This window comes from Agelaius tricolor, unplaced genomic scaffold (genome assembly GCF_023055355.1).
Source record: "Agelaius tricolor isolate 1412-34295 unplaced genomic scaffold, bAgeTri1.0.p SCAF_19, whole genome shotgun sequence".
Taxonomy (NCBI): domain Eukaryota; kingdom Metazoa; phylum Chordata; class Aves; order Passeriformes; family Icteridae; genus Agelaius; species Agelaius tricolor.
Window position 1 is genome coordinate 5014264 of NW_027269279.1, and position 22514 is coordinate 5036777.

General features: G+C 50.1%; 1 protein-coding gene across 2 annotated transcripts in view; it reads right to left on the minus strand.

The window, feature by feature from the left end:
• ELFN1 (extracellular leucine rich repeat and fibronectin type III domain containing 1) overlaps positions 1-22514 on the minus strand; it is a 104305-nt gene that overhangs the window by 29221 nt on the left and 52570 nt on the right. For both annotated transcript variants that reach the window (XM_071443966.1, XM_071443965.1), the window contains exon 3: positions 16770-16904. The gene's annotated coding sequence lies outside the window, so the exon portion shown is untranslated. The remainder of the gene's footprint in view (positions 1-16769; positions 16905-22514) is intronic.

Below are 22514 nucleotides of genomic sequence, written 5' to 3' on the forward strand. Positions count from 1 at the left end.
CTCCTGGCACCTTTCACCAGTTCCCCAAAGCATCACTGCAGCCTTGCTCTGTTGTCTACATTTTATTTATCATTCCACCCACAGGCTCTGCAGGTGACAGATGCCCCTCTGCTTCCTTGGACTGTAGTAGTGGCAAGGACAGCACGTTTTAAAGGCTGGGTTAAAGAGAATAATAATAAAAAAAAAAAATCTCAGTCCACATACTATGCATTATAAATAGACCGTCTGGTTTTTAAATTGAAAAACAGCAATAATCACTGCTAAGAGCCTGCTGAACAAAACCAGCCTTATTACCACTGGGACAAATTCATACTTACCAAAAGAACACAAGTATTTTTTAAGCTGCTCTTGAGCTCCCTAAGTTGTTAATGCCTTGCTGCTTCCCCTCACAGAGGGCCCTGGGAGCAGAGCCCCAGCAGGGACACGTGGGCAGTGCAAAGTGGGGGCAGGAGAGAGAGAGGAAGGTGATTTGGGCAGGCTCAGCTGTGCCAGGCTGCAAAGAGAGATGCCATCAGTTTTTTAGCTGTAGTCTTTTCCTCTAACTGCTGTTTTATGGTAGGGAGACAGGAGGCCTGGAGAAACCTGGGTGGGGATGAGGGGCAGGCATGGCACAGGCTGTGTCTCAAGGGGCCATTCAGGCAGGGCTGTATTTCCACTCCTTCAAGGGACAGAGAAAAGCACAAATTTTAAAGGACATGGAATTTTGGTCCATGCAGTTCTTAGGGTAGATAGCTTTGGGACTTTGATTGTGTTTAGGGTGAGGAAAACGGCTGCAGTTATTACAGCGTATAGGTAGAGGTTGAGGAGGGTGAGTTTAGGCTTGTAGGTGATAATGATTGCTATTCAGCCTAGGTGGGAGATGGAAGAAAAGGCTAGGATTTTTCAGATTTGTCTTTGGTTGAGTCCCATTCATCCTCCTAGGATAGCCAGGATAGTCAGGAACGTAGGGCTGAGTGAGGGTGGGGTTATGTAGAGAGGGTGAGGTTATGTGCACAGAGCTCACCACCACAGCAGCTCTCCCTGTGAAGGTGCTGCTGAGAGGTCCAGGGCAGCTGGGCAGGCAGCAGTGGGAGCTGCAGGCACTTCTTGGGGTTGGATTATCCAGGGGGATAACAGAGATAACCACCCCACTTTGCCACCACAGCTGTCACACTGCTGATAGCAAAGCCAGGATGCACTGAGGGAAGTGCAGGGATGGGATCCCCCAATCTGCCTCTTCTCCCCTTTTCCTCACCAGAACAAGTGGCCAGGGCAGAGAGATGGGCCTGCAGAAGCTGCCATGGGGAGCAGGGTGCAGCCCAGAGGGATGAAGGGCATTGCTGCCAGGGCCCAGGGCTGTCCTGAGGGTGCAGAGCAGGCTGAGTTCTCACACAGCACAGACACAGGAAAGGAAAATGAAAGCAGCCCCATGCCAAGGTCCTGAGATCTTCCTTTCCTCTCTTTCCAGGCTGAGATCACTAGAAGCTGGCTGCTAAATCTGATCTGTCCTGTACTTGGGAACACTGAGGTACCACAGAAGTCATCAACAAGCTGCCAAGGTGGCTGCCAACCCAGAGCCAGGAGCATGGCTCAGGCAGGTGGAGGTAACACTCTCTCATCTGGGTTTTGGGCCCTGAATCAGAGGGCTGGCCAGCATTAACCATCACTGATGTGGAGCCAGCATCTGAATGACTGCAGAAGAAGCTCCCCCCAACTGGAGCCCTGCCTGGGCACTGTGTCAGGCACAGCTGCCAGCAGGCTCATGCAGTTGGCCTGTCCTGTGCAATGATCAGCACAAGTGATGTGGCACTGAGAGCCTGCCACAGCCCTGCCCACAGCAGCAGCTGCCCTGGGCAGAGCTCTGGAGCAGCCAGACCCTCAGGGACAGGGCTAAGTGGGTCTTCTCTCTGCTGGAGCCTGACTGTGGCCACTGGTGAGGAAGCACAGACTGGTGAGGGTGATCCAGCAAGTGATCTGACTGCTCCATGTTGCAGGCTGTCTCTTGTGCAGCATGCAGGTTCAAATGTTACAGAGAAATAAGAAAAGTGCAGCCTGGGAAGGTGGAGGAGAAAGGAAAGGAACAATTTAATAATGAATATATTATGTAGACAGGCCATGCCTCTTGCCTGCTGGCATGGATTAATATCCATAAATCAAAGAGGAAGGAACTGTTTTTAATGCTGGAGATGGATGCTGGTCCTCAGAAAATTGCTAAGGGGGCATTAATGAGGAGAGACATCTGGGAATGGCTCCAGGTGCATTGGCTGCATGCACAGGAAGGGCTGCAGTACTGCTGTCAGCTAAAAGTGATTCTGTGCTGGGGACACGTGTGGTCCATGAGGACAACAGCTCAGGGACCAGGGTGCCCATGTGGAGGTGTTGGTGAAACTGAGGAGGAAGGTGGACAATCCCTTGGCTCTCTGCTCCCCAAGGCAGCTCCCTCCCTTCTCTGCACACCAGCAATGTTGGCCCCATCCTTTGACTCTGCTCACCAAGAAGGCCCAAACAGCCCAAGTGATGGGACAGTCTGAGCTGTGGAAGCCAGGAGCCAAAGCTGGGTGAGAGGTGCCATTGCATCCATCCTGCCCCTGCTGGGCATGCAGTCACCAGAGACAGGAGTCAGGGACACCTGAGTGTCACCTCACAGCCGCCAGCACTGCCAGGACACACAGGGCATGGGGAGTGGCACCTCTTCCTGCTGTTCCACCAAGCACTGGATCGAGCAGAGATAAAGATTTGGGGCTAGAAGGACCCCTGAGGTTACATGGAGGGGACAGAGGCTCAAAGCATGGAGCATCTCTGCAATGTTCTGGAGCCCACCCTGAGGGTGGCTGGGGGTGGCTGGGCAAGGTGCAATTGCCCTGCTGAGCAAGCACAAGCCCTAAAGCATTGATCAGGGATGAGCTCCTTGGATCTTTCCCTTTCAGCAGCACAAGGCCCCTCACAAGGGGGAGATCATCCTCACAAGGACTTCAGAAGAGTGTTAAACCCAGGGCCAGTGGCACAGTGAGACCTTTCACATCCCCAGGAGGGCTCTGTGTGCTGGGGGCTGCTATCAGGAAAAGGGGAGGGTCCCTTCTGCTGTCAGTGTTTTTTCCTAAGTTGAAGGCATTGAGTGCCAGGATTTCCTTAATCACATTTTATGTGCATTTTAAAACCCTGAAAATCTGATCTGTCCTGTACTTTGGGAACACTGAGGTACCACAGAAGTCATCAATAAGCTGCCAAGGTGGCTGCCAACCTAGAGCCAGGAGCATAAGACTGGAGCTGCTGGAGGTAACACTCTTTCATCTGGGTTTGGAGCCATGTGAATAACCTGAAATCTGCACTTTTTAAGAGCATCTGCTCCTCTCCCACCCACCCTGTAATCTGGCAGGGGCTGCCTCTCATGCCTGCTCTGTCTCTGCCCTTCCTGAGACCACCTCCCTCCACTTGCACTGACCCACTTTAGGTGCCACATTTGCAGCCCAGAGGGAAGAGGCTGGATTCACAGAATGAATCTGCAGAGCCAGGGAGCCAGCCAGGGCTGGGGGAGCAGGAACAGGCTCAGGAGGCTGAGCAGGAACAGGCTCTCCAGGAGAGAGAGACACCCACAGCCATGTGGCATGCAGAGAGGTGAGAAACCTGCCAGCGAGAGCAGGGAGCAAAGGATGCTCAGAAAGCATCTGTTCACAGTATGGATGGATTAGGGGGGAAAAGGGCAAAGAAAACAAGGCAGGAAGGGGGTGAGCAAGGGAAGGGCATGGCAGAGAGGGGGACAGAGCAGTGGAAGGGAAGCTCACAGCCAGGCAAAGCCCTAAAGCCCTGCAGAGCACAGCTGCTGCTGTGCAAGTGGCACTGCAAGGGAAAGGTGTGACATGGGAGAAGGCTGGGTGCTAGCACAGGGACAATCTGCCACCCCAGAGGGCTGCAGCAGGATGGGGGATAGGAACATTGCTGGCTTGCAGGATCCTGAGGGCTGCTGGGACTGAGCTGTAGAGAAGGAGAGATGGAGGAGGCTGAGTATTAAGAGATGCCTCAGCATTTCAGGGCTTATTCAGAATGAACACAGCTCCTGCAAGGCTCACCTCATGTGATGAAGCAGCCCCAACTTCTGACAGCAGAGAAGGAGCAGCTGCTGTCCCAGGGTCCCAGCAGAGGGATGGAAACCCCAAGCATGAGATCCAGGGAGCTGCTACAAGCAAATCCATGTGGCAACATCAGAAAGCCACGCTGGGGCCGAGCTCACAGGCAGACAAGCTTAGCCCTCGGAGAGCAGGGAATTGCTGTCTGTCTGTGTCTCCCTCTGTTTTCCCTGATTTTATTGTGTTTTGTTTAATTGAATCACACACACACATGCACATAAAGCCCCAGCTCGTGGTGTAAAGTCTGTGAGGAAATGAGCAGCAAATGAAGGTTCCAGGAGGAGCAATGCTGAGCAAACACATGACACAGCAAGAGCTGTGAGCAGGAGACAGCAGAAACTGCCAGAGAGGGAAGAGGGAGCTGCAAAAAGGATTTTCCTTGGGAAAACTGAGCCCAAAGAAAGCAGAACAAGGGAAGGAGGAAAACCTGAGAGGAGGAGTGAGAGGACAGCACAGATGATGCTGGTGGTTCCTGTGGTCACTGTGCCCAAGCTCTGATCCCTGTGAGGAGCAGTTCAGAGCACAGGGAGAGAAAGCTCACACAGCTTGTGGCCAGGGGATGGCTGGGCTCAAGGGACATGGCTCAAACTCCATCACTGCTCCAGGGCTCTCCTGCCCAAACATGAGCAAAACACTCCTCTGGACCCAGTATCAGTGCACCAGGACCCTGTCATGACCAGCTCAGCCTCTCTCCTCTGGTGGGGCACTCACATCCCTCCCTCAGCTCTCAGCTCAGCCAGGACCCCATTCCCCTTCCTCTTGTCCCATCTGGTGTACAGCAGCTCCATACAAGATGCTCAGGCCTCAGGGGGATACTGGACACTGAGGAATGATGGGCACGTGGGGTGAGACCATGATATGCTGGGGGATGTGCCCCAGCACTTCCCAGGGCACTCCCAGAGCTGCTCCCCAATGGCACCATCCAAACCCTGGATGAGCAGTGCAGCCCCCAGCAGCTCCCTGTGGCCACAGGGCAGAGGGCAGGGACACAGAGGGGAAGGAGCATCTCCAGCACAGAGGGCTCTCTGTGCAGACAGCAGCTCTCTGGCCTCTCCTCTCCTCACGAGGGGCTGGAGGCAGCACAGCCCTGATCAGCCACTCCCCAGGATGAGGTGCTCTGCAGTACTGGAGAAGTGCAGGGTTAAAGGATTCTGATTCTCCTGCCCAGGCTGGCTGTGACAGCCTTCACATGTGTTCAGTCACATCCAGATATGAAGCCACTCTGAAAACCAAGACATTTATTCAAAGGAGCAGCAGCATTGCACACACATCTGCCTGTGTAAAGGAGAACTTCAAAAGGGCTGACAGTCACAGAGCCCAGCAGTAACCTTTGGCTAATTAGCTGTCTTGATTTTCTTGCAGTTTATTTTTATACTTCTTGGGCTCTGAAATGCATTTATTGTAATGTCAGGAAGGCCATGGTAAATATAAAGCTTTCTAGCAATAAGTATATACACCCCACTGAGCTTCTGGGGCTGACAGCTCCAGCTTGGAGCTGGACTTTGCTGAGGTTTTTGTCTTGCACAGGAATTACTGACACTGCTGGTGGAAATATAAAGGCACCTGAGGCAAAGCAGGTGTGAGCATGGAGATGGAGCACAATGAGCACAGAACAGAGGGCACCTGTAATGGTGCTTTCCTGAGGTCAAACCACAAATGAGCAGAAGAGACAGAGGGGTGAAGAAGTCTGCAGGATGCAAAGCCATGAGCCAGCTCTCCAAGGAGAGGTGAGGTCAAGAAAAGCAGGCAGCCAGAAAGGTGGGAGTGATGCTGAACCTGCAGAGAGAAGCAGGTGGGACCCCATTCTAAGCATTAAGGAAACCATCAATGGGAGCTGTGCTGCCTGTAGAAGCCACAGAGCCTTCCTGCTCCTGGACAGAGGAGAAAAAGGCCTGGAAAGATGCTTTGGTTGGATCTCAGTCAACAAGGGATTTTCGAGTCCCATTGGTGTGGAAGATAACAGTGCCTGTTGAAGCAGGTCACTGCTCCCCACCCCAGCTGTGCTTGAAGTAAGTCTGTGCTCCAGGTGTCACTGCACAGTGCCACAGACACCCTGTGACCCTTGTCAGAGGGGCTGTGACTCTCTCTGAGGCACCCAGGGCTTCCCTAACAAACACAACCCCTCCATTCCTGGCTGCCACCCCCTCCATGCCAGCAGCTCCTGCACTCCCCAGGCTCTGCATGCAGCACTGCTGAATGCCCCTTGGCCAAGGTGCTGGGCTCAGCTGAGGGTCTGCACAGCCTGGGATGCTCCTTCCTGCTTCTCCCTGCAGGGACATGCAGCCCACCCTGGCAGGGCAAGGCTCCTGCCCTGGGCACTGTGAGAACACCAACAGCTTTGCTGTCTCTGCACTGTGATCCCCAGCACAAACCACTCACTGTGCGGCCCTCCCTGGCCTGTGCACAGAGAAGATCAGTGAGAAGAAAACAGAGAAGAGACCAATGCATGAATGATCAGAAATGAAGCAGTGCTCCTCTGCCCCCAGATCTGGCAAGGAGAGCTCTGAGTCCCTGCAATGGGTGGCAGGCACCCAGGACATCCAACAGCCTCCCCCCCTTGGCTGCTGCTGCTCCTGCCTGGCTGGGTGTCAGTCCCAGGACTGCCCTGGGTACCAGCTGGGAGAACTCAGTGCCAATTAAAAACCAGGCTCTTGGAGCCTTTGAACTGCAGGGAAACAAAAGCTGTGAATTCAAACTTTGCCATTTTTTGCCCCCCCAAATGATGTCAGGAGTTGAGGAGACAGAGCAGTGCTGAGTGCAATTGCTGTTGAAGGCTGCTGGCTGTTTCTGTGTGCTTCTTGAACTCCACCAGTGCAGCTATGCTGGAGTTGGTAACTGCACATCTTTAATTTTAAGGGTCAAATCATTACAGAGTCACTCAGGGAAGTTAATAGGAAGTTTACCTTTGACTCAGCCATGTAAAATCAACAAGAAATTCCCCACTGATCACAGTGATACATGGTTCCATCTCCAATCCCAAGCATCCCTTCTACAAGTCAAACTCACATTTTCATTTTTAAACCCATTCTTCCATTCGAGGCTTGTGCTGCCTGATCAGAACCAAAATGCCTCAGATGGCTGGGCTGGGCTTTGGGACTGACTTCAGCACTCAGATCTGAGTCTCCTCACCTCTGCTGAGGCTCAAGAGTTTCAGGACTGAGCTCTCTGTTGGGATAATGCACCTGCAAGGCAAAGCATGGCTCTGTGCAGGCCCTTGGTGTGCACTTGGTTGAAAATCCCTTTGGCCTCACCAATCCCTTGGTTTAAAAGCCCTTTGTACCAAAACCCTGCACCTGGGTTGCTTTAAATGATGAATACCATGGGGGCAGTTTCAAAGCACCTTAAACATCACCAGGTTTGTGAGCAGAGCAAGGCTCTGCTGCACCCACAGTCCTAAAGCCACCCACAGGGTGATGGAGAGCAGCGAGCACTGAAGGTTTCAGTGACAGGGAAGGAGTTATTACATTGCTCAAGCAGGCCCAAGACTCACCCCTGTCAGCCCTTTTATTGCCCATTTTCCTCAGACAGATGTGTGTGATGCCTGTGCAATCCCAGCCCTCTGGCTTGGTGCAGGGATATTTTAAAGGAGTCGGTGCCACTCAGGCAGGGAGGGTCCTGAGCTCGTAGGTCATGCATATATGCCTGCATATACATTATTAAAGCCCTCCACATGACAGCTGCTGGCTGCTTCTACAGACTCTCTCCACTGATGCCTCTCTCTGAGTCACGGCTGTGTGAAGCTCCTTGACAGACCTGGAGGATGAGAGATGTGGTAAAATCCCAAACATGAGTATTGCATCAAAGGTTCTGTGGTTATCAGAGCACAAATAACATCTCCCTCACAATTTCAGGGGCAGGAGTAGTGCAAGGGCTTTCTAACCACCCTCCTGGAGCACAGGGTCCATACCCAGGGCCAGTCTGAGATGCTCCAAGGGGTGCAGTGAGGTGCTCTGTCCATGCTGCTGGCACAGGAGCTGGGCAAATCAGCAAGGAGCTGGTGGGTGGACTTGAGTGGGATTTCTCCTGCATGGAGAGCTCAGCAGTCCTCCACGCATGCCTGGCAGTGTCAGTCACTCCTGGTTTAGCTGATACACAGGACAGCCTCATGTGGGACTGTCAGAGGGTGCTGCACACTAATGGGGGGAGATTGCCCCACGTGCCTTCACCTGAGGCACTGTGCAGTGCAAAAGGAAGAGGGATGGGTGGCACAGTCCCCTCTCTCCCAGTGATCTTTCTTTTTTCATCACCATCTTTCTTATTGTCCCCAGGCCCTTCACCTGCTCTGAAGATGCTGCTGCCTCAGCCACCCAAGAAGAGTGAAGGGTACCTGAGCATCCTGATGGACACCACAGCCACTTCCAACAGCAGGTACCCTGCTCTGCCACAGGCATTCATTTACAGACACTGTTCCAAGCAATCCTTGAGCCTGGGCAGGAGGTTTTCCACCCGTGTTTTGCTGGAGCTCTGCCCTGGGGGATTGCTGTGGAATCAGCACTGGGCTCCAAGGCAGGGGGCACCTGCATGGGGAAAAGATCCCACTCTGGGAATAGACAGGAAGCAAGACATCAGGGAGGATCACAGCAGAGAGAACTCTGCTCCTTCTAACTCCATCTCTCTGCAGAGTCAGTGACTCCTCCACCATGTATTACATTTTATTCTATAAGTGCAAAGCAATTTCCATTGAGAGTAGGGACAGTGAAGAACAGAGAAAGAGGAGAATAATATCTTATCTTTCTTTAATCCCCAGCATCCCAAAGGATGCTGGTGGCCTTTGCTTTACTTTCTATATGTATGCACAGTTAATTAGCATTACCACAGAACTGCAGGTATTCTCAGACTTAGTAGAGGGAATATCTTGTAATAGAAGGGTAAGCAAATTGTTTCTGCTGTTTCCATTACAGCCAGCTTTGATTATCCAGGGTAATGGGATAACAGGCACAAAGCAAAAACATGGATAACATGAGACCTATGCAAATTAAGCTGGGGGGGGACAAAAAAGTGATGCTGAGAGTAATGAAGGAAAGAAAGGTCAGTGATGCTGATTAAGGAGCACGGAGATCCCTGTGTTAGCACTGCCTTAAGCTCACAAATCCATACACAATGGTACCTGGGCATGGTAGTTATGGAGCAAATCTGTAGGGTCTGTCACTGTGAGAGGGAAGCAGAGACATCCCCTGCACAGCAAAGCCAAGCTGCAGCAGAGGGAGGAAAATTGCATTAATGCTGAGCATTTCAAAGCCTCTGTGTGAAGGATTTGTCATTAAAATGAATAAGATTTGGGCACTCAACCCACCTCCTCCCTACATGAGCAGGAAGAAGCCCAATTTAAAGGTCAGCATCTTAATGGTTTTCACTGCGTATATAGCAGGATAATTCCTCTCCAAACAGAAATCCAGCACCTCCTCAGTGAGCCATAGGCAGTGCTTGAAGGAGCACAAGAGCATCCATAGCTGAGGAGGTACAGGACTACAAACAGGTACAGCTTCTGTGTTAGAAGAGGCTCCAACTGCATCTCCTTGCAGTACAGCCCAAGAGGAGGAAAAGGAGCAGCCCTGGAGTTCCTCTCTAGTCCCACATCTCAGCAAAGACCAAAATCACTCCACTCTGTCAAAGGGGATGCTCAAATCCTTGGCACCAATATCGTGGAGGCAGCTCTGAGAAATCTCTGGTGGTGGGTGGATAAAAAGGGCACCAGTGGAGATGAGACAGAAAGAAGAGAGGGAGGAATCTTAGAGGAAGAACCTTCTTAATAGGTTTTATTGATTTAACCCAAAGAGAGAACAGTAGGGGGAAATATATGCCATTTAAATGTAAACCAGCAATAAAAATAATCATTAGAGTCATAATCTCAATCTGTTAGCATTTTATGTAGAGAAGATCTTAGTGGGAAATATCTTCTGAGTAAACTATTTACATTTACTTAGTATGAAGGAGCCTCTTAAATATAACTCAATCATTATCATGGACTGTTTTGCAGGGGTTGTTATCAGTACTCAGCTCTTACAAGTGCCTGATGATTTCACAGCCCCTGTAGAGCCTGACTTGGAGAAGCTGCTGGCCCACCCCAGTTGGGATCTCCTGTCCATGTTCCTGTGGATGTTCCTGTTTCCATACTGGAAATATCTCTGGGTTTCAATGGCAGCTAGGAATCAGCACTCTCAAATGGTGATGTGACTTTGTCACTGGCCAAGAAGGCTGCATCCCTTGCTCAGATCTTGTGAGCTTTAACTGAGGAAAAGTAACTTCAGAGTATGTTTCCAGGCCATGCACATTCCAGAAGAAGTGAGAACCACCTGACCATCTCTTTTAGCTTTCCCTCTTGTAAAAGGAAAGGAAAATGAGGAGTTTTCCCTTTGTGGAGGAGCTGCAGGGCTGGCAGTGAAGATGCAGGGCAGGAAGGCTTTCCTGGTGCAGGAGGGGAGATTGGCTGTGCCCACCTGTATCTCAGAAGGAGCTTTTGTGGTCAGTGTGTTTTCCCCAGACCAGCCCCCGTGGGGACACAGCCCTGCCCACGTGCCCTGGTGAGGTCACTGTCCCTGTGCCTCCCACACCATGTGCATCTCAGCCACAAGGAAAGGGATAAATACCCTCTTCTGCCTGGGGACACCTTTTAATCTTCTTGCTAGATTTTCATACACCAGTCCAGACTCCCAGCTGGGCCAGGCATGATCTCATTTAGCATCCCATGCACAGAGGCAGCTAAACCAGGGCTGGTATTTCATGCCACGCCCTGGTAGGGGCTGGGGATGCTCTCACTGATGGCACAGGGGGTTCTCACCCCCCTGCAGCAGCCAGACCTTACCCCAGAGGGGAGAACATCCCATGGAGGCAGACACCTGGACCAGCAGCCCCAGTGGGATGGGGGATGACAGCAGACAGGGCTGGGGAGCTCATCCTGCTGGTGGCAGGACATTTGTGGGCAGCAGGAGCCAGAGCAGCAGCTCTCCAGGGGCCAGGCAACAGCCAGGGTTCCACACCAGCAGCTGCCACTGGCAGAAGCCACTGCAGCTCCTGGAGTGGGTCGGATCCTGTATCCACAGCCTGGGGAGCAGGAATGGCCCTGTGTCCACAGCCTGGGGAGCAGGAATGGCCCTGTGTCCATAGGGGAGCAGGAATGGCCCTGTATCCACAGCCTGGGGAGCAGGAATGGCCCTGTATCCACAGCCTGGGGAGCAGGAATGGCCCTGTGTCCATAGGGGAGCAGGAATGGCCCTGTATCCACAGCGTGGGGAGCAGGAATGGCCCTGTATCCACAGCCTGGGGAGCAGGAATGGCCCTGTGTCCATAGGGGAGCAGGAATGGCCCTGTATCCACAGCGTGGGGAGCAGGAATGGCCCTGTATCCACAGCCTGGGGAGCAGGAATGGCCCTGTGTCCATAGGGGAGCAGGAATGGTCCTGTATCCACAGCCTGGGGAGCAGGAATGGTTCTGTGTCCATAGGGAAGCAGGAATGGCCCTGTGTCCATAGGGGAGCAGGAATGGCCCTGTGTCCACAGCCTGGGGAGCAGGTCTGGCCCCTGATGCCCTGCTCACCACCAGATCCCCACACTCACAGTGGCCCTCACGCTGTGTGGGTAATTCAGGCTCACAGGGGGGTTATTAAAATCCATTCAGAGCTAATGTCAGCCAGCTCGGTGTTAATGTCAGTGGCTGAGAGGCACAGCAGGGGTGTGTGGAGAAGGACTCTGATTTCCCCACTAGAATTTCCAAGCAGGGTGGGCTTGGCAGGCAGTGATGGGGAACGGGGAGTGGTGGTGGATGGAGGGTGCAGTGCCACATGTCACACAGCAGACAGGTGGGACTCACAGCCTAATCCCAGCAGCCCAAACATTTCACTCCATGTTTTGCTTGACAGCATCTCTCCCTGGCTGGCCATTTCAGAGGCATGTTATCTGCCAGGATCCCAGCAGGTGAGTCTGCCTGAGCAATCAGCTCTGCACAGAGCCCGGGAAGGGACTGTGGTGTTGCTCCATGTGGGACCCCATCAGCTGTTTCAGGTGGATTGGGCATCACACCCAGGTGCATTTGGAGGTTCAAACCACATGCCCCAACTTCTGCACTGACTCACAGCCTCCCAAACCTGCTGGGGTTGAAAGCAGGGCTGGAGTTTGCTCAGTTGGTCGGGTAAGTCCAAGCCATCCCCTGGATTTTGAAAAAATCCGGGTAATTTCAGGATGTGTCCAGCACCCTGCAGGCTAAGATAAGAGTAATCGGAGCTCGGGGCTGTAAGCCGATTCCTTGCATATGACGGGAAGGAATTAGCCCGGGGTCCCCGCCCTCCCTCCGGGCAGCGTTTGCACACATGGGCACACACCTGGCAGGGGGCTGAGCCACGGGACACGTGTGACAAGGGGACGGGGTGACAAGGATGCTGGGCAGGCAGCACACAACTCCCAGGGGCAGAAGAAGGGGCACAGAGAGCAGAGGAAACCTGCTCCAACCATCATCCCCAGGGCAGCTCTTGCCCCCACAACTCCTTGCACTGGCACAGCAGCGCTGGAACCCCCGGGTCTCCCTCCCAGGAGCTCCTGCCCTGCTTCTCCCCTGTTTTCAGCATCTGTTTGCAGCAGGGATTCCTCCACCTTGGCTGAGAAATACATTGCAGGCTCTTAATAGCTCATCCTGTCTGGAAGCTTTTTCTCGTGTGTAAATACAGTGTGTGTAACAGTGGCCTCATTTCCCACTATAGGAGTGCATCAGACACAGCTAAAGGTACTGAGGATGGCTTAAATGGTCCAAATTTAACATTTGGTTATGTAGGCTGAATATTTCAGTGAGTTTTTAGGTTAGAAGGTGCTGTAAATGGAGCCTGACCTCCTAGACAGTGAATTTTACCCAGGGATTTAAATCAAGTCTGACCATTAAGCTTCATCCTTCTGACAAATAAAAATTAGTCTGGTTCATAAGCAAGGGGGGACAGCTGCTGAAGGCAGACTGGTCACAAGCCACAAGATCAAAGTGCTGAACAACACCTCTGAAGGGCAGCAGATCCTGCCTGATGATACAGCACAAACCAGGTTATTTTGCTTTAGCCTGTCTGATTTGTGAAATGAGGGTAACAAGCAGTTCTGAGGTCAAAGCCAGTGTTCAGAAGCAATATTTGGTGCTGCTGTTTTCACCTAGAGAATAGCTGCTATTCAAAAACCAACGGTATTAGAGAACAGTGGAACTCTAGTGTTTGCCAGCCGTTGGCCAGACGGGTCAGTGGGGTGGTTTGGGGTGCCAGGATGATTGAGATGTGTGGCACTAGCAGGCCCAAGTCCCATCCTGTGTCCCTGGGGAGAGGGGCCACAGGGGTGGGAAGGAGCTGCATCTCCCTGCAGCTGGCATCTCGTGCCACGTGGCAGGTTACCAAGCAGCTGAGAGCAGGAGATGATTTTCTTTTGCCAGTTTTCTAATTTATCTAATGAGCAAGAAAATAAATCAAGCTGACAGTCACCCAGGTGGTTTTGGTCCTCAGCTCCTCACAGTCCCCTTGTTCTCCCAGCCCATTTTATAACAGGGTTACAACCCCAGGACACTGCACTAACTCCTGCTATAATCTTTTCTTTACCAACGTCACTTAGCAGATGGAGTCATTTAGATGTGCTCACGTTTAAATGAGTGCCTTGCCCTGAAAGGGACAGAGCTGGGGCTGCTGGCAAGGATTTTGGGATCGTTAGCCTAGAAAATGCTTAGCAGGGGAAGCAGTTGGCAGGCAGATTTCACGGACATGGCACCGCTGTCCTCTGCCAGCAAAATTACAAGGCTGAAATCCTGGAGCTGGATGGGGCCAAAGCGTTCACAGCAAACAATTTAATTGATGAATGAAGTGAATTGCCCAGGAGACAGGTTTTAGTCATCTGCTCACTGCATGAAGCTGCTTGGAGAAGGGTTTGCACAGTCAAGTGGGGCCTGGGTTGGAGTGGCTGGAATTGTATTTGGGTTCCCCCCAGATGAAGGAAGGAATGATGGATCTGACTCCATGTTCTCAGCAGGCTAATTTATTATTTTATGGTACTATATTATATTAAAGAACACGATACTAAACTATACTAAAGAATACAGAAAGGATACAGACAGAAGGCTAAAAAGATAATAATGAAAACTTGTGACTTTTTTCAGAGTCCCAACACAACTTGGTCCCAATTGGCCAATGAGTGAAAACAACCCACAGCAGAAACCAATGAAACAATCACCTGTTGATAAACAACCTCCAGATTCCAAAGGAGCAAAACACAGGAGAAGCAAATCAGATAATTATTGTTTTCCTTTTTCTCTGAGGCTTCTCAGCTTTCCAGGAGCGAAAATCCTGGGTGAAGGGATTTTTCAGAAAATATGAATGCCACAGGCTAGGTCTCCCCATGGTGGGAACCTTCACCAGAGCCCCCTGGGCACCTCTTTCCTGGCAGAGCAACCCAGTGCTGTGAGCCTGGCTACCTCCAGGCTTGCCAATCCAAGGTACTTACAGCTGTCACTGCTCCTAAGCCCTCATGGCTGCAGCAGTGATGGGACCATGCAGAAGATCTCAGCACTCAGTGCTGGAAATGGAGCCAGCACAATGCAAGGAAGAACAGCACCAATCTAAACAGCAAAAGCTACTTTTCAGCTCCTGCAAGAAATTCCACAGCAGTCTCAGAGGTGTCTCTTCTCTGACTCCCTGACCTCCTGCACAAGGCTACCTCCATAAGCTCCTTTCATTTGGTCTAATAAAGTTAACTAGTTCTCCAGCTCTTCCAAGGAGAATAGGCATAAAAATGTGCATTGAGATGAATGCTTACAACCCTTGAAAATACCTCTTGCTTCTGAAAAGGCTTCTGAGGAATGAATAGAAGGGACAATGATTACCAAAAAAGGAGGAAATATTGTTCATGCTGCCTGGGAAGCATTTGACCCTTGCAAAGGCTGGAGAGAAAAGGAGGAAGAAGGCAGGGAGCTGAGACACTAATGGCAATCATTGCTCTGTTGGGAGCAATATCTCACAATGTCCATGGAGATCAATCCCAAATTATTCAGCCTAATAGTCCTCAAAAACAAACTCTAATTCTGCTCCTTTGTGGCAGGCATGAAGCTTTCTCTGCAAGGCCCATTTTACTTCTTAGGTAACTCAGTGCTGGATGTGTAACACTCCATTGTGAAATCCCTGCAGGAGCCTTTGATGCCAGCATCTTCCAGACGAGATGCAGAGCTTATCAGCTCAAATAACACAACTGTCTTTTATCCTTTGTGTCCCAAGCCTGCTGTTTTGGCACTTATATTTGTAATTCATTGCCTGGCTCTGGGTCTGGATCCATCTGGACAGGCAAACTGTCTATCTGTCTGCATTGCTGAGATATTTGTGTCTGCCCCAAGGGACCTGAGCACCTAAGCTCTGCTTATCTTCATTGATGCTTAGGTTCCTAATTGGTTAAAAGTCATTTTGGAAAGGTGGTCTTTAAGGGCTGTAGGCTTGTAGATGCTTTCAAAATGACTTCCCCCAGGCCAGGCTGTCCATCTTTCCCTGGGACTGCATCTCTGGTCTGGCTTGCAGACATGCCTGTGTGCCTCCAGCTCTGCTGTCCCTCCCTGCCAGATCAGTGCCAGCCCACAGCCCTGCCTGCCTTTCAGCAGCACCGCATTTTCTTCAAAAAAGGACAAATGAGGTGGAAGAAGAAAAGGTGAAAACATGATAATAGCTGTGGGAAAAGGCCACTGCTAAAGATTTGACAATGCTGGAAATAGAGGCTCAGAGAAAAGTTTTCCTCCAGAAATTATTCTTTTCAATCTCAACAGCACACTGAAGAGAAGTTAAGGCACACTTTTTAGCACCTTTTGTACTCAAATTCGAAATTCACCTGTCTAACCAAGCAATAACAGAAATAATCTTTTTTTATCCAGCTGCACATTTTGCTACAGAAATTTGTTTCCATTAAGCTATTCCCTTTTGTCCTCTTAGAAAGCATCTTTTAAATAATAACAGTGTAAAAAAAAAAAAATTACACACTACCCAAAAAACTCAACCCTGTCAACCGTGCACTTTTATACAAAAGTTATCTCCTTCTTTCAATGGATTGATGAAAACTCCTTTCATAATGTCAAGGTGGAGATGAGAAAGAGAGAGAAAATTTCAAAGTGCCCAGCACAGCTCGTCATTTGAACAGGGAACACGGGGCAAAATCTGGTCTTAGAAAACTGAGCTACAGCTCCAACATGAACCTGATATTCTTTTTCTGCTTTATAAAACACAATTTTGTAGAAGCTGGGATGGAGGCATGCACTGCACTTCTCATCTGCAGGGGAGAAATAATGTGCTTTTTCTTTTTTCCCTAAATCTCAAAAGAAGAATGTGAACTCAATCTTTAAAAAAATAAAAATCAAATATGCGACCACAATAAGTGTCACTGCTGCCACGCTTCCAGGAGTGCAGCAGCCACAGCTCAGGGGTTCTCCAGGAAGGTCAGACTTGGAGAAGAGCCCCACCAGGAACCACCCCATGATGAGCAGTGTGAGAAGCACAACCCTGGCTCACTGTCCTGTTTGCATCACACGATTTCCTGCTGAGAATGAGTGCCTCAGGCTCCCCTTCACCATCCGCCCCTGGGAGGGTTTCCCAGCACTCAGCCCTCTCCAGAAGGACCTGCTCCATCCCTGCTGGCTCCCCCTCCCACAGGCAGCTCCTCCTCTCACTCCAGAGACGCCACCCCTCACCTCTGAGCCCGTGTGTCACCGCTGGCCCCAGCCACAGTCCTGGATGGGTCCTAGTTGCTGTCCTCAGGGGCAGGGAGGCACACTGGAGACAGCATTCAGGATCCCACGAGGTGGTCACCAAGCCAAGTATTTAACCTGCAAGGATAAAAGAGAAAGCATAAGAGGGAGTTTCAACAAAGGGGATAAAAGATTGATTGATGGCTTGATTAATACCAGACCATCCCAGGGACAGAACAGCTGCTTAAGCCATGGATCAAACACAGAGACACGGGGACCAGAGGTGAAGGGGATGAAGACCACAGGGAGGTCCAAATGAGAGCAGCAGCTCAACAGAGTAACTAAAAGGGAAAATAAATCCACTTGCCAGTGGATTTGGGACTGTGAGAAATGCTGGAAGGGAACCTGGGACTGAAGTAAAAAGAATGGGACAAATGCCAGACAAGGATGGAAAGAGATGCAGGGAAGAAGGATGGGCATGGCCAGGGCAGATGGTGCAAAACATCAATGCAGAGCTCCTGGAGGAGTGAGGAGCCACTGCCTCCACAAGCACCAGCCACCCAGCATGTGCAGGTTTTAGTAAGTTTAATAATCCTTGTTACACCTGAAGATTGGTCTCATAAATGTATTTTGAAATCATAAGTGTGATTTTATTGCTCTCAGTGGCCAGTTCCCACACCTTCACTGTTTTTCTATTACTTTTGGATGCCTGGCTGGCCAGGGCTCTCTCTGCTTCCCACTGCTGTCAGCTCCTGCTCACCTGTGATGCCAAACAACCAGTACAGCAAGAAGAAGTGACACTGAGGGTAACAGTACTCATCTTTGTGATATTCAATGTCTTGTTTTATTATCATCTGCACAGTAACAATAATAGCAATATTGGCGACAACCATTTTGTTACTCCTGTTAGTAATATTCAGACATGACCTAAGAGGTATTTCAGAAAGACAACACAAATCCAGTGCAAGATCCAGGAGAATGGGGCAGTTAATTAAATGTCAGAGTGATGGACAGAGCTGGGACAAGCCTGGAACAATATCAGAGAGCTGGACAACCTCTGTCAGGCACAGGGAGATGGATGGATCTGGGACACGTCCCAGACCTCTCCCCCAGCAGACACAGAGCCCTCCTACCCCCCACATCTTTAAACACAACATTGCTCTCTCTCTGTCACTTCATTGACTTATGCAGGTGAGGAAATTTCCTGAGGAAAGTTGCCTTCCAAGCCATGTCACTGATCACAGCCTGATCTAATGACATTTTTATACCTCCAAATTGTGCAAAGAAAATAAAGAGCCCCATTGAAAATGACAGTGTCTTAGAAGTGTGTTTTACCAGGTATGTGTGAACTCACAGCAGGTAGGGGTTTATTTTGCAAAAGATTTCTTGTCATTTTTTCCAAACTAGACATTCATAAGAGAGGCAGGTGGTGGCCAGGGACTATGGAGAGAGAATGGCAGCCGGAGGGTGTTCCAAAACTCCAAGAAGATTAGAGAACAAAAGGAAGCCTGTGACAGATCCTGGGCAATCTGTAAGTCATCAGGAAGAGTGCAGAGCATAATAGACTAATCAATCAGGCAGACAAGGGTGAGGTGTCACGGGGAGGCAATAGGTAGTTGGAGGTCAGTTATGAAATATAATCTCTAAATTGGAAGGAGAGGAGCAGTAGCACAAGAACAATGACAGGTGTTTCAATAAAGGTAGGTGAATGTTGGATTGGTGATTTCCAGGAGAGTGAATGCTGGATGGGAATATTATGGGGGTAAGGAAAAATAAGCTGGTATTTTAGAGACAGGCAGATATTCTGTGAAGTGAAAGGCTGAGCTGGCGAGACTTTAAAGTGCTGTTCCATTTCAGAAAATGCTGCTGGAAGACAGACAGTGGGGCTCCCTGGTGCTTGTTCCTCTGGGTTTCCAGACAAACTTTGTCAGGTTAGAAGCAAAACAAAAGAAAGTGATGCTTTTCCTAAGCATAAGTCCTGCAAATAACAGCTGGGATCTGAAAGCCAGGCCAGACCCTGTCTAGCTGGTGCTTTCTCATCAGCATGAGTAATCTCTAATCTAGTTAGCTGAGATGCAGGGAAGTTGCACACTGCCACACATGAGAAGATGGGGATTCTGCAGGTGAATTTAATTACTCCTTCCACAGAGAAAGTGGGAGTCAATAAGGCACCACTCACCCTCCATTAGCTAACTGGGCTGGCATCATTTACCAACAGGCAGCATCATTTACTGCTTTTTCTAAGCTAAGGGGGAACAGCCCTGTTATACCCAAATAAAAACTTGACTTAACATGAAGTAATTTCTACCAATACTTTTCTGACCTTAACTGCATATTCCAAGGATGTCACAGTCCTTCTAAGAACAGTTAGACCCAACCAATTAGAGCTGAATGAACAATTCCTAGAGAAAAATCGTTTGGCAAACTTCACCTCATTTTATGCTCAGGAAACATTCACACACAGATTGCAAACTCCTCACATTTCTTTGTTAAAGGATATAACTTGCTGTTTTTTTCCACTGAGCAAACAGCAACGTAACGGTTCATTGAAAAATCTGCAATCAAGCACAGGCTGGGTGGATGGGTTATTCCAGACACGTGGTGCTGTTCCTCCATTCTTACATTGGGTGAGGGATCAGAGGAGCTCCAAGAAATGCGAATCAGGACTGTTTCCTCTCTTGTTTGAAATTCCTTTTGCCAAATCTGTCAGTGCTGGAGCACATTTACTGGGCTGAGCCATGGATATGGGCAATGTGGGAAGGGAGCCAGCTGTGCTCCCTCTGTAACTGATGGGAGAGCCAGTTTGTATTGTCAAAGCTACTGGAGAGCTATTCACCAAGGACACAGTGGAGAACATGGAGACCTTTAGATGATGACCCTGACTCCCTTAAACCCTTAAAACCATCTGCTTAACTCTCCATATCACAGAATCACAGAATAATGAGGTTGGAAGAGACCTCATCGTGTCCAACCTATGCCCCAACACCTCAACTAGACTACAGCACCAAGTGCCATGTCCAGTCTATTTTTAAACACATCCAGAGATGGTGATTCTACCATCTCCCTGGGAAGAGCATTCCAGTGCTTTAGTATTCTTTTGGTGAAAAATTTTTTCCATGTCCAGTGCTGGCCAGGGCTGTGCAGAAAGGGGCACAGGAGATGGAAGCACTGGTGAGGCTGGACCTAGGCTGGCAGCCAACCTGCTGGTGGCTGAAGAAGCTGAGCACAAAGTGTGCTCTAACACCCAGGGGCATAGGGGAGTGTGGAGCAATAACTCAGGCTCTCAAAGCAGAGCATATTAGGAGATCAGTGGGACAGACATTAGTCCAAAGGAGCAAACTCCAGAGAGACAGGAGCAATTCTTTTCCTCCTCCTTCTCCCTCGTTGCTAAGGATTTTTTCTTCCCATTTAATACCATCCTCATTGTTTTTAAATGAACAGCAAAGCCAGTGGGTTCCACGTGGCATTAGCAATGTGTTTGTGAAAGGGAGAGCAACTGATTCCTAGCAGGATCTGATAAAAGCCTCTCCAAGTTCTGAGTGATTTACAGCTGGAGAAAACAAACACGGACTGATACAAATGCAGAGAGAGGCACTGACATCCAGGTACACTCAATTACCAATTCATCAGCCCAAGTGAACTTGAAGGGCTTTTCAAACTCTACATGGCTCTAAATTAAAGGAAATATTTAGATGGATAACATTCTGCAGTGGGGGAGAAGAAGACTAATTTGCTGATCTTCAGCTCAGGAGCCCTGGCCTTTCATGGGCAAAGGGCCACAGGAAAGGGGAGCAGTTGGCAGCTCCCACTCCCCTCCTGGGACCAGGGACTGCACCAAACATCAGGATGATGTTCACACACTGCTGCAAAGCTGTCAGCACACAGCTCTCTCTGTTTCCTCACCATGCCAGTTCCCAAACAGACTTTTTTCCTCTGTCTCTAAAAACTTTGCTTTTACCTGCCCCGGAGGTAATAATGGAAAAGCTGTGAAAATAACCAATTTTTTGGTTCATTGGTTGAACTAAAAAAAAAAAGAGGAAAAAAAAATCACTGCACAGTGACCCCAAATTGGAATTGTCCAGGGTCTCCACAGAAAAACAGATATAAATACAGATATATAAAAGATATAGCTCTATGGTCAAACAATGGTTTAATTCAATCTGAAACTAACTCATGGGGAATGTCATTTTTCCCTCCATCCTCTGCCCAGAAACCCATTTTTTTCCATGAGAAGAGATGATTTACAGCTCCATGCTCCAGCAGCACTGACAGCCACAGTGTTTGATATCCTCCCCTGTTCAATGAAGCTCCTCCATGCTGGGGCATGGGGCCCTTCAGTGCTATTCTGATACAAACTCTGGCAGCTGGGGGGAGGAACAGGAGGAGTCCGGCTGCTGAGAGACTGCAGGGAACTCTCTGTTAGTTGTTCATGCAGAAACTGTTTTGATTTCAGTGTCTAATTGATATCTTGGGGAAATCTTTACAAAAGACAGAGCATCCTCCCCAGAGCCCACCTGTGTGTGCTCAGTTGAGGGGCCCCACGCTGCCAGCGCTGATGGAGCCCCAAGGCTGTGGGGTTGTCCCTGTTCCCCTGCTCCACATCCTCATCCCAAAGGTTTGGAGAGCTGAACCAGCATGAGAGCCCGGGGGCAGTTGGAGGGGTGGGTGCTGAGCTCCAGTGATGCTCAGATTTTTGGCAGAGAGGAGACTTTGGAGAGTTCTGTGCCATGGTGTCTGCTCATCAGCAAGGAGAGCTGTGTCAGCCACCAGCATCCCTCAGGAGCAGGGACTGCCTGCATCCCTCTGGAAGCTGCCAGCATCATCCCTCCTCCTGCCAGAAGCAGCATCAAGCCCTGAATTTTCCACTGGATATCAGCCCTCCTCTTTCCTCTGGCCGCCTCCAAAGACAGCAGCCATGGCTCGCACATGCAGCTCCGAGGCTGGCTCTGAACTATTTAGAAGCACAGCAGGTATTTTAATTATTCACATCAAGCTAATGACTCTCTGAAGCTGTCATAGCTGCATGGGGTGGAGCAGAGCCCTGCCAGCAGCCTCCCATGGCCTGGCCTTGGGGCAAAGCCTGGCTCTGCAGAGCAACCACGATCCAGTGCTGTCACTGAGGGCAGAGGGGGCACTGGGTGAGGAGCACCCTGGCAGATCTGCCTGGTCCTGTGGGCACTTGCCCACCCAGCCCATTCTCCAGCCTCCTGCCTGGCACCTTGTATCCTCCAGGCCAAGGGGTATCAGCCAAATGCTTTTACTATTTTACTATTACTGTGAGCTGCTGTGCCCCACAGAGACAGATCAGCTCTTGTTGTATTTTAAGGGCACTGGAATTACCAAAATGCAAGGAAAATGAGGGGTACTTATAGAGCACAGCTGGGCTGCTTCAGATGAAGGCACTGGAGGGGATGACACACTTCCTTGCTGCCTTGAGCTGCTCCCAGGGTTTGAAGCAAGGAGCTGCTTTGGAAAACAAGCCCTTGCCACCCTGCAGCAATGTCTTTATTTGCTTCTTCCTTCCCAGCACCATCAAAAATATTTGCTGCAATAGCATCACTCTTCTTAGAGACATTAGGAAAAGATTCTTTACCCAGAGGGTGTTTGGGCACTGGAACAGGCTCCCCAGGGAAGTGGTTGAAGCATCAAGCCTACCAGAGTTCAAGAAAAAGTTTGGATGACTCTCAGGTGCCTGGTGTGATTCTTGGGGTTGGTTGTGTTGTGTAGGGCCAGGAGCTGGGCTCAGTG